Here is a 13,309-nt window from a genome sequence, read left to right as displayed (position 1 = left end):
TGACCAAGGTAGCCATGATGGTGTGAGCACTAACCTAGAGCCAGACATCCTGGAATGCAAAGTCAAGTGGACCTTAGGAAGCATCATTACAAACAAAGCTAGTGGAGGTGATGGAATTCCAGTTGAGCTATTTCAAACCCTAAGTGATGATGCTGTGAAAGTGCTCTACTCAATATGCCAGCAAATTTGGAACACTCAGCAGTGGCCACAGGACTGGGAAAAGTCAGTTTTCATTCCAATACCAAAGAAGGACGATGCCAAAAAATGCTCAAACTATGACACAATTGCCCTCATCGCTCACATGCTAGCAAAGAAATGCTTAAGCCAGGCTACAAATGTATGTGAACTGTGAACTTCCAGATGTTCAAGCTGGATTTAGAAAAGGCAGAGAAATCAGAGATCAAATTGTCAACATTCATTGGATCATGGAAAAAGTAAGAGAGTTCCAGAAAAACATCTACTTCTGCTTTATTGTCTATGCCAAAGCTTTTGGCTATGTGGATCACAAGAAACTGTGGAAAATTCTTCAAGACATGGGAATACCAGACCACCTGATCTGCCTCCTGAGAAATCTGTATGCACATCAAGAAGCAACAGTTGGAACTGGTCATGGAACAACAGACTGGTTCCAAATTTGGAAAGGAGTATGCCAAGGCTGTACATTGTCATCCTGCTTATTTTACTTATATGTAGAATACTCATAAGAAATGCTGGAATGGATGAAGCACAAGCTGGGATCAAGATTGCTGGGAAAAATATCAATAACCTCAGATATGCAGATGACACTACTGTTATGGCATAAAGCAAAGAAGAATTAAACAGCTTCTTGATGAAATGGAAAGAGGAGAGTGAAAAAGTTGGCCTAAAACTCAAGATTCAGAATATGGAGATCATGGCATCTGGTCCCATCACTTCATGGCAAATAGATGGGGAAACAATGGAAACAGTGAGAGACTTTATTTGGGGGTGTCCCCAAATCACTGCAAATAGTGACTGCAGCCATGAAATTAAAAGATGCTTGCCCCTTGGAAGAAAAGCTATGACCAAACTGCTGCTGCTGCTAAGTTGCTTCAGTCGTGTCCGACTCTGTGCTACCCCAGAGATGGCAGCCCACCAGGCTCCCCCGTCCCTGGGATTCTTCAGGCAAGAACACTGGAGTGGGTTGCCATTTCCTTCTCCAGCGTATGAAAGTGAAAAGTGAAAGTGAAGTCACTGAGTCGTGTCCAACTCTCAGCGACTCCATGGACTGTAGGCTACCAGGCTAATCCATCCATGGGATTTTCCAGGCAAGAGTACTGGAGTGGGGTGCCATTGCTTTCCCCGATGACCAAACTACACAGCATGTTAAAAAGCAGAGACATTACTTTGCTGTTAAATGTTCATCTAGTCAAAGCTATGGTTTTTCCAGTAGTCATATATGGATGTGAGAGTTGAGCTATAAAGAAAGCTGAGTGCCGAAGAATGGATGCTTTTGAACTGTGATGTTGGAGAAGATTCTTGAGAGTCCCTTGGACAGTAAGGAGATCCAACTTTCCATCTTAAAGGAAATCAGTCCTGAATATTCATTGGAAGCACTGATGCTGAAGCTAAAACACAAATAATTTGGCCTCCTGATGCGAAGAACTGACTCATTGGAAAAAAAAAAAAAAAAACCTGATGCTGGGAAAGATTGAAGGCAGAATGAGAAGGTTATGAAAGAGGATGAGATGGTTGGGTGGCATCAGCAAATCAATGGACATGAGTTTGAGTAAACTCTGGAGTTGGTGATGGACAGGTAGGTCTGGTGTGCTGCAGTCCATGTGGTTGCAAAGAGTTGGACATGACTGAGTGACTGAACTGAACTGAGGACAACATTTACCATGGCCTTGGAAGATATGCAGACTTTAATTAAAATATTTACTGATTAGCCATGAAACAGCAGACAGATTATATTCCTCTCTGATTTTCCTCACCTGTAAAACATAACGTGTACATCCATGCTAAGACAATTCAGTTGTGTCTGACTCTTTGTGACCCCATGGATTGTAGCCGGTCAGGTTTTTCTGTCCATGGGATTCTCCAGGCAAAAATACTGGAGTGGGTTGCCATACTCCCTTCCAGGGGATCTTCCCAATTCAAAAATCAAATCTGCACCTCCTGAGGTTCCTTCATTGCAGGTGTATGCTTTACTATTGAGCAACTGGGTATACCCATGTAAAATGGAATAGCAACATTGAATACCCAAGAATGCTGAAAGGAATATTGCACTTAATAGAAAACCTATAGTGAAAGTTATTTTTTCCTATCAGTTCAGTTCAGTTGCTCAGTTGTGTCTGACTCTTTGCAACCCCATGGATTGCAGCACACCAGGCTGCCTGTCTATCACCAACTCCCAGAGCATACTCAAATTCATGTCCATCAAGTTGGTGATGCCATCCAACCATCTCATCCTCTTGCATAACCTGCTCCTCCTGCCTTCAATCTTTCCTAACATCAGGGACTTTTCAAATGAGTCAGTTCTTCTTATCAGGTACCAAAGTACTGGAGTTTCAGCTTCAGCATCAGTCCTTCCAGTGAATATTCAGGACTGATTTCCTTTAAGATGGACTGGTTGGATCTTCTTGCAGTCCGAGGGACTGTCAAGAATCTTTCCAACACCACAGCTCAAAAGCATCAATTCTGTGGCGGTCAGCTCTCTTTATAATCCAACTCTCACATCTATATATGACTATCATAAAAACTACAGCTTTGACTAGATGGATTTTAAAAGCAAAGTAATATCTCTGCTTTTTAATATGCTGTTTAGGTTGGTCATAGCTTTTCTTCCAAGGAGCAAGTGTCTTTTAATTTCATGCCTGCAATCACCATCTGCAGTGATTTTGGTACCCCAAAAATAAAGTCTCTCACTGTTTCCATTGTTTCCTCATCTATTTGCCATGAAGTGATGGGACTGGATGTCGTGATCTTCATTTTTTGAACGTTGAGTTTTAAGACAACTGTTTCACTCTCCTCTTTCAGTTTCTTCAATAGCCTCTTTAGTTCCTCTTCACTTTCTGCCATAAAAGTGGTATCATCTGCATATCTGTGTTATGACATTTCTCCCAGTAATCTTGATTCTAGCTTGTACTTCATCCAGCCCAGCATTTCGCGTGATGTACTCTGCATGTAAGTTAAACAAGTAGGGTGACAATATTCAGTCTTGATGTTCTCTTTTCCCAAATGGAACCAGTCCATTGTTCCATGTCTGGTTCTAACTGTGGCTTCCTGACCTGCATACAGATTTCTCAGGAGGCAGGTCAGGTGCTCTGGTATTCCCATGTCTTGAAGAATTTTCCATAGTTTGTTTTGATCAACACAGTCAAAAGCTTTGACATAGTCAATAAAGCAGAAGTAGTTGTTTTTCTGGAATTCTGTTGCTTATTCTATGATCCAATGAATGTTGGCAATTTGAGATCTGGTTTCTCTGCCTTTCCTAAATCCAGCTTGAACATCGGGAAGTTAACAATTCATGTACTGTTGAAGCCTAGCTTGGAGAATTGTGAGCATTACGTTACTAGCATGTGAGATGAGGCCATTTTTGTGGTAATTTGAGCATTCTTTGACATTGCCTTTCTTTGGGACTGGAATGAAACTGACCTTTTCCAGTCCTGTGGTCACTCTTGAGTGTTCCAAATTTGCTGGCATATTGAATAGAGCACTTTCACAACATCATCTTTCAGGATTTGAAATAGCTCAACTGGAATTCCATCACCTCTACTAGCTTTGTTTGTAGTGATGCTTCCTAATGCCCACTTGACTTTGCAAACCAGCATGTCTGGCTCTAGGTGAGTGATGACATCATTGTGGTTATCTGGTAATGAAGATCTTTTTGCATAGTTCTTCTGTGTATTCTTGCCACTTTTCTTAATATCTTCTGCTTCTGTTATGTCCATACCATTTTTGTCCTTAATGGTGCCCGTCTTTGCTTGAAATATTCCCTTGGTATCTCTAATTTTCTCGAAAAGTCTTCTAGTCTTTCCCAGTCTACTCTTTTCCTCTATTTCTTTTCATTGGTCACTGAGGAAAGTTTTCTTATTTCTCCTGCTCTTTTTCTGTATTTCCCCTTATACTCAGTAAAACCATTTGTATGCATTCTTGTCTCTCTTACTAGACTATCATTTTCCTGTGGACAAACAATGTTTATTTTAATTACTTTATTCCTAGCAAAAATCTTTCCAAGAATATCTCAGGTAGTCAGTAAATATGTGATGCCTTAATTGTTCATCATGTTGATGATTCAAAACGTAACATACTTTGACCCACTGTTTTTAGTATATATGGTATGAAGTGAAGTGAAATCTCTCAGTCGTGTCCGACTCTGTGACCCCATGGACACCAGGCTCCTCCGTCCATGGGATTTTCTAGGCATGAGTACTGGAGTGGGTTGCCATTTCCTTCTTCAGGGAATCTTCCTGGCCTAGGGATCGAACCCAGGTCTCCTGCATTGTAAACAGATACTTTACCATCTTAGCCACCAGGGAATATATGGTATAGTTACTGAAAATTTTCAACACACATATATCAACTTTACCAGAAATCTTTCCTATTACACATCCTCATATCTACTTTGCTATGAAATATGTAAAGCAGAATTAATTACAGTAATTTCTCTGTGAGATAAATGATTGTTAGGAAAATAGAAAGGTGAATCTCTTATTTTAGGTAGCAATGGACCTAAATTGTAAAGCCAGATGGTCGCAATACTCTCTAAAGTCCTGTAAATCAAATTCAGATTAAGAGGTTAAACATTAAAATTTGTATTGTAAAATAGATTACCACTCCATTTGATTTTATAAATGAGAAATTTCGATAGGCAAAGTCCATATTTTTTTGCCTACATAGTAGTATTTTTGAAACAATGGTATTTAAATCCAGTTTCTGATGAGTAATTTGACTATGGTTCAAATACTGTTTCAAAAAATTGGCTTCCTAAGGGCCAACCTCCCCCAATTTTTAATCCATGTGGTAAATTATCTAAACATTTTAAAGTAATACTTGGCAAAATGGCCCACAAAGAGTAGAAAAAAAAATCAAACTATTTATTTAAATTTCATACATGTTTATTGAATCCCCTAGCCATGCCATGGACTATAAAGAAGATGCATCTTGGCCCTGAATGAGCTCACAGGCACATATAGTCAAATATAATGAGAGTTAGATTAATAGAGCTGTGCATTAAGTGCTCTAGTCTCTGAAAGCAGAAGCTGAGAAAGTTAATTCTGCTATTTTAAAGAGCAAAAAAATCATGATAAGGAGCTTATGTTTGAAATTAATCTTGAAAGATAAATAAAGGTTTGAGAACATGAACATTTTGGAAAAGAAAGTATGTGCAATGTTTAACAATGTGAAAATGATGATTTTCTTTTTGAGAATAACAAATGCATTATGTCAGGACCATAAAACTGTGTCAGAGAAAAGAGGTATGAGATGGTAGCAGCAAAGTGGACCAGGGCCTAACAGTGAAGCACCCTATATTCCAAGCTACGAAGCTTAAACTAAAACTAAATTGAACTGTACCTATAGTATTGAAGAATGTTAAGAAAGGATGGATAAAATTAGATCCACCTTTTAGAACATCCTCTAGTTACAGTATGAAGAATGGATTAGGACATGGAAAATTTGTAGTGTAATAAAGCTTATGCAGTAACCTATGGGGACAATGAATTTATCTGAGTAGTACTAAGGTAGTAGCTGGATTGGAGATAAGGAAAAAGATTTGAGAAGATATTTAGAAACTAGAATTAATAAGATGTGATAGGAACAATAATAATGTGAAGAAATACAAAGATTAACTAATTTTTAGTTTAGTGAGGAGGGTGGATATGACCATCTTTAATGCTTCTGTATCACAATATTTATGACTTTCTCCAAGAATATGGAAGCTGCCTTTGTTGAAGAGTATAACCACATGGCTTACCTTATCTAATGAAACTCTAGAAGTGAAATTTCTACTTCTCAGAGGAAGCTATAGAAACCCGAGTGTAATTTCCCATGCTCTCTCTTTCCCTTTGCTGGTAATGTAATAGTGTCTAACAGCTTGGATCCTTGAGTAAAAACTATGCAAAGCAAAAGTGTAAGATAATGAAATAAAAGTCTATTTTTTTTAAGGCACTGAGATATTCTGGTTGTCTTCTATTATACCATGACCTTGATAGTACTAAAGTGATGGTGAATACCCTTAAATTAGGAAAAGCAGGGTTTGCAAGTAAGATGGTGAGGTTAGTTACAGACATAAAAGAGATTAACAGTTAGGTGATTATATTTCCAGTTGTCAGATTTGTAGAGTTTGGTTCTCCAAATCAAACTATAGATAGGAGATACCAATTATGTGTTAGCCAAAGTCGTAGAAGCAGACATAAATGTGCAGTAAAAATAAACAAAGATTAGTGAGAAAAACCTGCAGAAGACAAAACCCTCAAAGACACCTACACTTTTGTTGTGAATTTGGATTTTATCTTGAAGGACATGGCTTGTCATCAGAGAGTTTAAATAGAGAAATTACATGATAAGAACTGTGCTATTGAAAAGACTATTCATACTTGGGATGATTGATTGTGAATAATGTTAAGCTAGGTATGAACAATTTCTTCATTCTCTGACTTACTTAGTAAAGTTCTAGAAATTCCATCTTGAAAATATTCATTACTCTTAAACTTGTCCTCCTTTGACTGCCCTAAAATTGTCATAGGAAAGTCCAGGGTTTAGGATTACTTCATATCTTATATCCTGAAGTTATATAAACTTCATAACTTCATGGCTCTGAACAGATCCATAGGAAATACACTTTTATTGGAGAGGAAATGCTGCTAAAAGCTGAATGTCCTTGAAACTTGGCGTAAATGTTCTTCAGGATACCTCAGAATACACCATACTGACAATCAATTTATACATTATCAGCAATTATATAGTGTCACTCACTGCAAAGCACATAAAGGAATATAAGCTATCTTGCTGACCTCAAATATGTATAATTAAGGGAGAAGTTGAGAGAAAATTTTTATGATGGTCTTTCTATAGAAAATAAAAGTTACATAATGCTAGTAGATAACACCTAATGGCCACTTGGTGGTGTCTCTTGGGCATTGTTTGTGGAAAGTGTTTTTTCTTTAATGAAACTTCAATTTTTATTATTTTTATGTTTCATTTGTGCTCTACTTTACACAATTTTAATTCTCTTCACCTTTCCTCTGTTCATAGATCAATTATTACTGGTTATTACTTTCATTAAACTACTTCAGATGTTGAATTAAGAATAGAGCATTCTTAATTTCTAACGTCTCTGATAGTTCAGTTGGTAAAGAATCTACCTGCAATGCAGGAGACCTTGATTTGATCCCTGGGTTGGGAAGATCCCCTGGAGAAGGGAAAGAGTACCCACTCAAGTACTCTGGAGAATTCCAGAGACTATACAGTCCATGGGGTCACAAAGTGTTGGACACGACTAAGCAACTTTCATTCTTGTTTTCTGCTATATTTCACTACCTAACAGTTAAAAATACTAGCAATCACAAAATGCTATATTTCATATTATCCACATTATACAGTAAATTATTTGAACCTAGGTCAGGAAATAGTTTTCATAGTTGAATAATCCTGTTAATAATGAAAAGATAACACATATTTTTTAAAGTTAAAAATAAAACTTTATTTAATGACTGATCAATCACAGGCTGCTGACTCATGGAAGTTTTGGAGGAAGTAAACCATCTGTTATTTGGATGCTTACACACAACACAAGAAGGAGAAAGTCAGGAACATATCTCAAAAATGGTATAAGGAGTGTTTTAACATTATAGAAGATTGAGTCTTTAAAATAAATGGGTAGCTTCAAAACACTCCAGACAGAAGTTGACCTTGCCTGAGTAAACACAAAAGAATAAAAGGAAAGAAAGAAGCACAAAGTATATAAAATGACCTCAAGTTGGATAAAAACAGGAAATCCTCTTATCTGAAATTGCCTTGTAATCCCTATTTGAGTGCAGCAAAATAAAGATTTCTATTTTATACTTTATTTTTCCTTTCCAATTTATAACAACCTAATTCCACTTTAAATTAATGCATCTGCAGTAATATTTTTCCTTTTATGCCCCAGTCAGTTGCATAGCTGCTTGTTCAATACTGTTATAAGCCTCTAATATGAAATGTCATTTTTACTCTAGTTCCTTCACCTACATAGTATAATTTTTAGAATAACCTGGAAACACTGGTGGTTTTCTATTAATTAAGACCCCATGGTTATCATTAATTTGAATCTAATTTGATGCTGGAATTTGCCCTGAATTTAGATAGGAATCAGAATGCAAAACAGGAGAAATTGTGAAAATGGGAACAAATTGACATTTTTTTTTAAACATAGCAAGTCTGAATATATATAAATGTAATATGTTATGTATAGCAACTATTATTATTTTCAGTTAAATCCTTCAAAACATTCTTAAGGCTTAATCTTTTGCAAGTAGTCTGGCTATTTTTTTTTTTTCTTAAGCCATATTCTTTGATAAGTACTACCAATAACAAAACTAAATATATATAAACATTTCATGACCAGACTACACATTTGAATTGCCACTGAAGAGGTATACTGTCTTGAACTAAATGCTAAGAGGCAGATATTTGAAACTAAGTTATTGCCATACCTTCAAATATATTTAATATTTAACTGTACAATCTGGAAATCCTTAAATGCTGTTTGGTTTTAAATAATGATGATATCTCTAACCTTCAAAGAGCTTTCAGAAATATAAGAAAATATATATAGTCATTATAATTTGGTAATTATCATTTAATGTGTTTATTTGCAAAGACAAGACATCCAGATATAATATATAACTCTCTAATGACAAAAATCCATAAAAATTAAAGATCCATCCAGTGAACTTTAGTTTTCAGTTATGTGTAGACATACTCAGGAAAGAAAGTCGTGTCTGACTCTTGCAACCTATGGACTGTAGCCTGCCAGGCTTCTCTGTCCATGGGATTTTCCAAGCAAGAATACTAGAGTGGGTTGCCATTTCCTTCTCCAGTGGTTCTTCCCGACCCAGGAATCAAACCCAAGTACTCAAGCATTATTTTAATCAGCTGTATACTTTGATATTCCCATAATGGGCATGCATTTAAAAACAGTTCTACTCACTTTTACCTTCAGTTCAGTTCAGTTCAATAGCTAAGTCATGTCCGACTCTTTGCGACCCCATAATTGCAGCACGCCAGGCCTCCCTGTTCATCACCATCTCCCGGAGTTCACTCAGACTCACGTCTATCGAGTCTGTAATGCCATCCAGCCATCTCATTCTTGGTCATCCCCTTCTCCTCCTGCCCCCAATCCCTCCCAGCATCAGAGTTTTTTCCAATGAGACAACTCTTCTCATGAGGTGGCCAAAGTACTGGAGTTTCAGCTTTAGCATCATTCCTTCCAAAGAAATCCCAGGTTTGATCTTACAGATAGTTAAATTTTTAACTTCTATATTTAAACTATAAGAAAAGCCTTTTTCCCAACTCAGTTTATTACACTCACATTTTTGTTTCTTTTTGGTTATCAGATCTGTGACACACCCTAACATTAAATCAAATACACATAAATATATTTGAACTTCCAATCATCCAAGCAGATCTTTAGTTCTTTTTTTTTTAATTAATTTACTTATTTTAATTGGAAGTTAATTACTTTACAATATTGTAGTGGTTTTTGCCATACATTCACATGAATCAGCCATGGATGAACATGTGTTCCCCTTCCTGAAACCCTGTCCCACCTCCTTCCCCATCCCACCCCTCAGGGTCACCCCAGTGCACTAGCCCTGAGCATCCTGTCTCATGTGTCAAACCTGGACTGGTGATATATTTAACATATGATAATATAGATGTTTCTATGATATTCTTTCAAATTGTCCCACCCTTGCCTTCTCCCAGAGTCCAAAGGACTGTTCTTTATATATGTGTCTCTTTTGAGGTCTTGTATATAGGGTCATCATTACCATCTTTCTAAATTCCATATATATGCATTAATATACTGTATTGGTGTTTTTCTTTCTCACTTATTTTACTCTGTATAATAGGCTCCAGTTTGATCCACATCATTATAACAGATTCAAATGTTTTTTTAATAGCTGAGTAATGTTCCATTGTCTATATGTACTATAGCTTTCTTATCCATTCGTCTGCCAGTGACCATCTAGGTTGCTTCCATGTCCTGGCTATTGTAAACAGTGCTGCAATGAACATTGGGGTACATGTGTCTCTTTCAATTCTGGTTTCTTCGGTGTGTATGCCCAGCAGTGGTATTGCTGGGTCATATGGCAGTTCTATTTTCAGTTTTTAAGGAATCTCCACACTGTTCTCCATAGTGGCTGTACTAGTTTTCATTCCCACTAACAGTTTAAGAGGGTCCCCTTTTCTCTGCACCCTCTCCAGCATTTATTGTTTGTAGACTTTTTGATAGCAGCCATTCTGACCAGAGTGAGATGGTACCTCATTGTGGTTTTGGTTTGCATTTCTCTGATAGTGAACGATGTTGAGCATTTTTCATGTGTTTGTCAGCCATCTGTATGTCTTCTTTGGAGAAATGTCTGTTTAGTTCTTTGGCCCATTTTTTGATTGGGTTGTTTATTTTTCTGGAATTGAACTGCAGGAGCTGCTTGTATATTTTTGAGATTAATTCTTTGTCAGTTGCCTTTTTTGCTATTATTTTCTCACATTCTGAAGGCTGTTTTCACCTTTTTATAGTTTCCTTTGTTGTGTAAAAGCTTTTCAGTTTAATTAGGTCCCATTTATTTATATTTGCTTTTATTTCCATTACTCTTGGAGGTGGGTCATAGAGGATCTTGCTGTGATTTATGCCAGAGAGAGTTCTCCTTATGTTTTCCTCTAGGAGTTTTATAGTTTCTGGTCTTACATTTAGATCTTTAATCTATTTTGAGTTTATTTTTGTGTATGGTGTTAGAAAGTGTTCTAGTTTCATTCTTTTACAAGTGGTTGACCAGTTTTCCCAGCATCACTTGTGAAAGAGATTCTCTCTTCTCTATTGTATATTCTTGCCTCCTTTGTCAAAGATAAGGTATCCATAGGTATGTGGATTTATCTCTAGGCTTTCTATTTTGTTCCATTGATCTATATTTCTGTCTTTGTTCCAGTACCATACTGTCTTGATGACTATAGCTTTGTAGTATAGTCTGAAATCAAGGCGGTTGATTCCTCCAGTTCCATTATTCTTTCTCAAGATTGCTTTGGCTATTCGAAGTTTTTTGTATTTCCATATAAATTGTGAAATTATTTGTTCTAGTTCTCCGGAAAAAACCATTGGTAGTTTGACAGGGATTGCATTGAATCTATAATTGCATTGAATCTATAATTGCTTTGGGCAGTATACTCATTTTCACTATATTGATTCTTCTGATCCATGAACATGGTATATTTCTCCATCTATTTTTGTCCTTTTTGATTTTGTTCTTCAGTGTTTTATAGTTTTCTGTATATAAATCTTTTGTTTCTTTAGGTAGATTTATTCCTAAGTATTTTATTCTTTTCATTGCGATGGTGAATGGAATTGTTTCCTTAATTTTTCTATATTTTCATTGTTAGTGTATAGGAATGCAAGGGATTTCTGTGTGTTAATTTTATATCCTGAAACTTTACTATATTCATTGATTAGCTCTAGTAATTTTCTGGTGGAGTCTCCAGGGTTTTCTATGTAGAGGATCATGTCATCTACAAACAGTGAGAGTTTTACTTCTTCTTTTCCAATCTGGATTTCTTTTCTTTTCTTTTTCTGCTCTGATTGCTGTGGCTAAAACTTCCAAAACTATGTTGAATACTAGTGGTGAGAGTGGACACCCTTGTCTTTTTCCTGACTTTAGGGAAATGCTTTCAATTTTTTACCATTGAGGATAATGTTTGTTGTGGGTTTATCATATATGGCTTTTATCATTTTGAGGTATGTTCCTTCTATGTCTGCTTTCTGGAGGGTTTTTTTTTTTTTATCATAGATGGATGTTGAATTTTGTCAAAGGCTTTCTCTATTGAGATAATCATATACTCTTTATCTTTTAGTTTGTTAAGGTGGTGTATCACATAGATTAATTTGCAAATATTGAAGAATCCTTGCATCCCTGGGATAAAGCCCACTTGGCCATGATGTATGATGGTGTATGATGATCTTTTTTAATGTGTTGTTGGATTCTGTTTGCTAGAACTTTGTTGAGGATGTTTGCATCTATGTCCATCAGTGATATTGGCCTGTAGTTTTCTTTTTTGGTAGCATCTTTATCTGATTTTGATATTAGGGTGATGGAGGCCCCATCAAATGTATTTGGAAGTTTACCTTCCTCTGCAATTTCTGGAAGAGTTTGAGTAGGATAGGTGTTGGCTCTTCCCCAAATTTTTGCTAGAATTCAACTGTGAAGCCATCTGGTCCTGGGCTTTTGATTGCTGGAAGATTTCTGATTAGTTTCAATTTCCATGCTTGTGGTGGATCTGTTAAGATTTTCTATTTCTTCCTGATTCAAATTTGGAAAGTTATACTTTTCTAAGAATTTGTCCATTTCTTCCAAGTTGTCTATTTTATTGGTATATAGATGCTGATAGTGGTCTCTTATGATCCTTTGTATTTCTGTGTGATCTGTTGTGATTTCTCCATTTTCATTTCTAATTTTATTGATTTGATTCTTCTCCTTTTTATCTTGATGAGTCTGGCTAATGGTTTGTCTATTTTACTTATCTTCTCAAAGAATCAGCTTTTAGCTTTGTTGATTTTCCCTGTGGTCTCCTTTGTTTCCTTTTCATTTATTTCTGTCCTAATTTTTATGATTTCTTTCCTTCTACTAACACTAGGTTTCTTCATTTCTTTTTTCTAGTTGCTTTAGGCATAGATTTAAGTTGTTTAGTTGATTTTTCTCTTGTTTCTTGAGGTAAGGTTGTATCACTATGAACCATCCCCTTAGCACTGCTTTTACTGCATCCCATAGGTTTTGAGTTTTTGTGTTTTCATTTTCATTTGTTTCTATGCGTATTTTCATTTTTATTTTTATTTCTTCTGTGATTTGTTGGTTATTCAGAAGCCTGTGGTTTAGCCTCCATATGTCTGTATTTTTAATTTTTTTTTTTTTTCCTGTGAAGTGAAGTCGCTTAGTCGTGTCTGACTCTGTGACCCCGTGTACTGTAGCCTGCCAGGCTCCTCTGTCCATGGGATTTTCCAGGCAAGAATACTGGAGTGGGTTGCCATTTCCTTCTCCAGTGGATCTTCCCAACCCATGAATCGAACCCAGGTATCCCGCATTGTAAGCAGATGCTTTTACCA

Source organism: Ovis aries, chromosome 2 (assembly GCF_016772045.2).
Source record: "Ovis aries strain OAR_USU_Benz2616 breed Rambouillet chromosome 2, ARS-UI_Ramb_v3.0, whole genome shotgun sequence".
NCBI classification, from domain to species: Eukaryota; Metazoa; Chordata; class Mammalia; order Artiodactyla; family Bovidae; genus Ovis; species Ovis aries.
Note: the sequence above shows the minus strand (reverse complement) of the source record.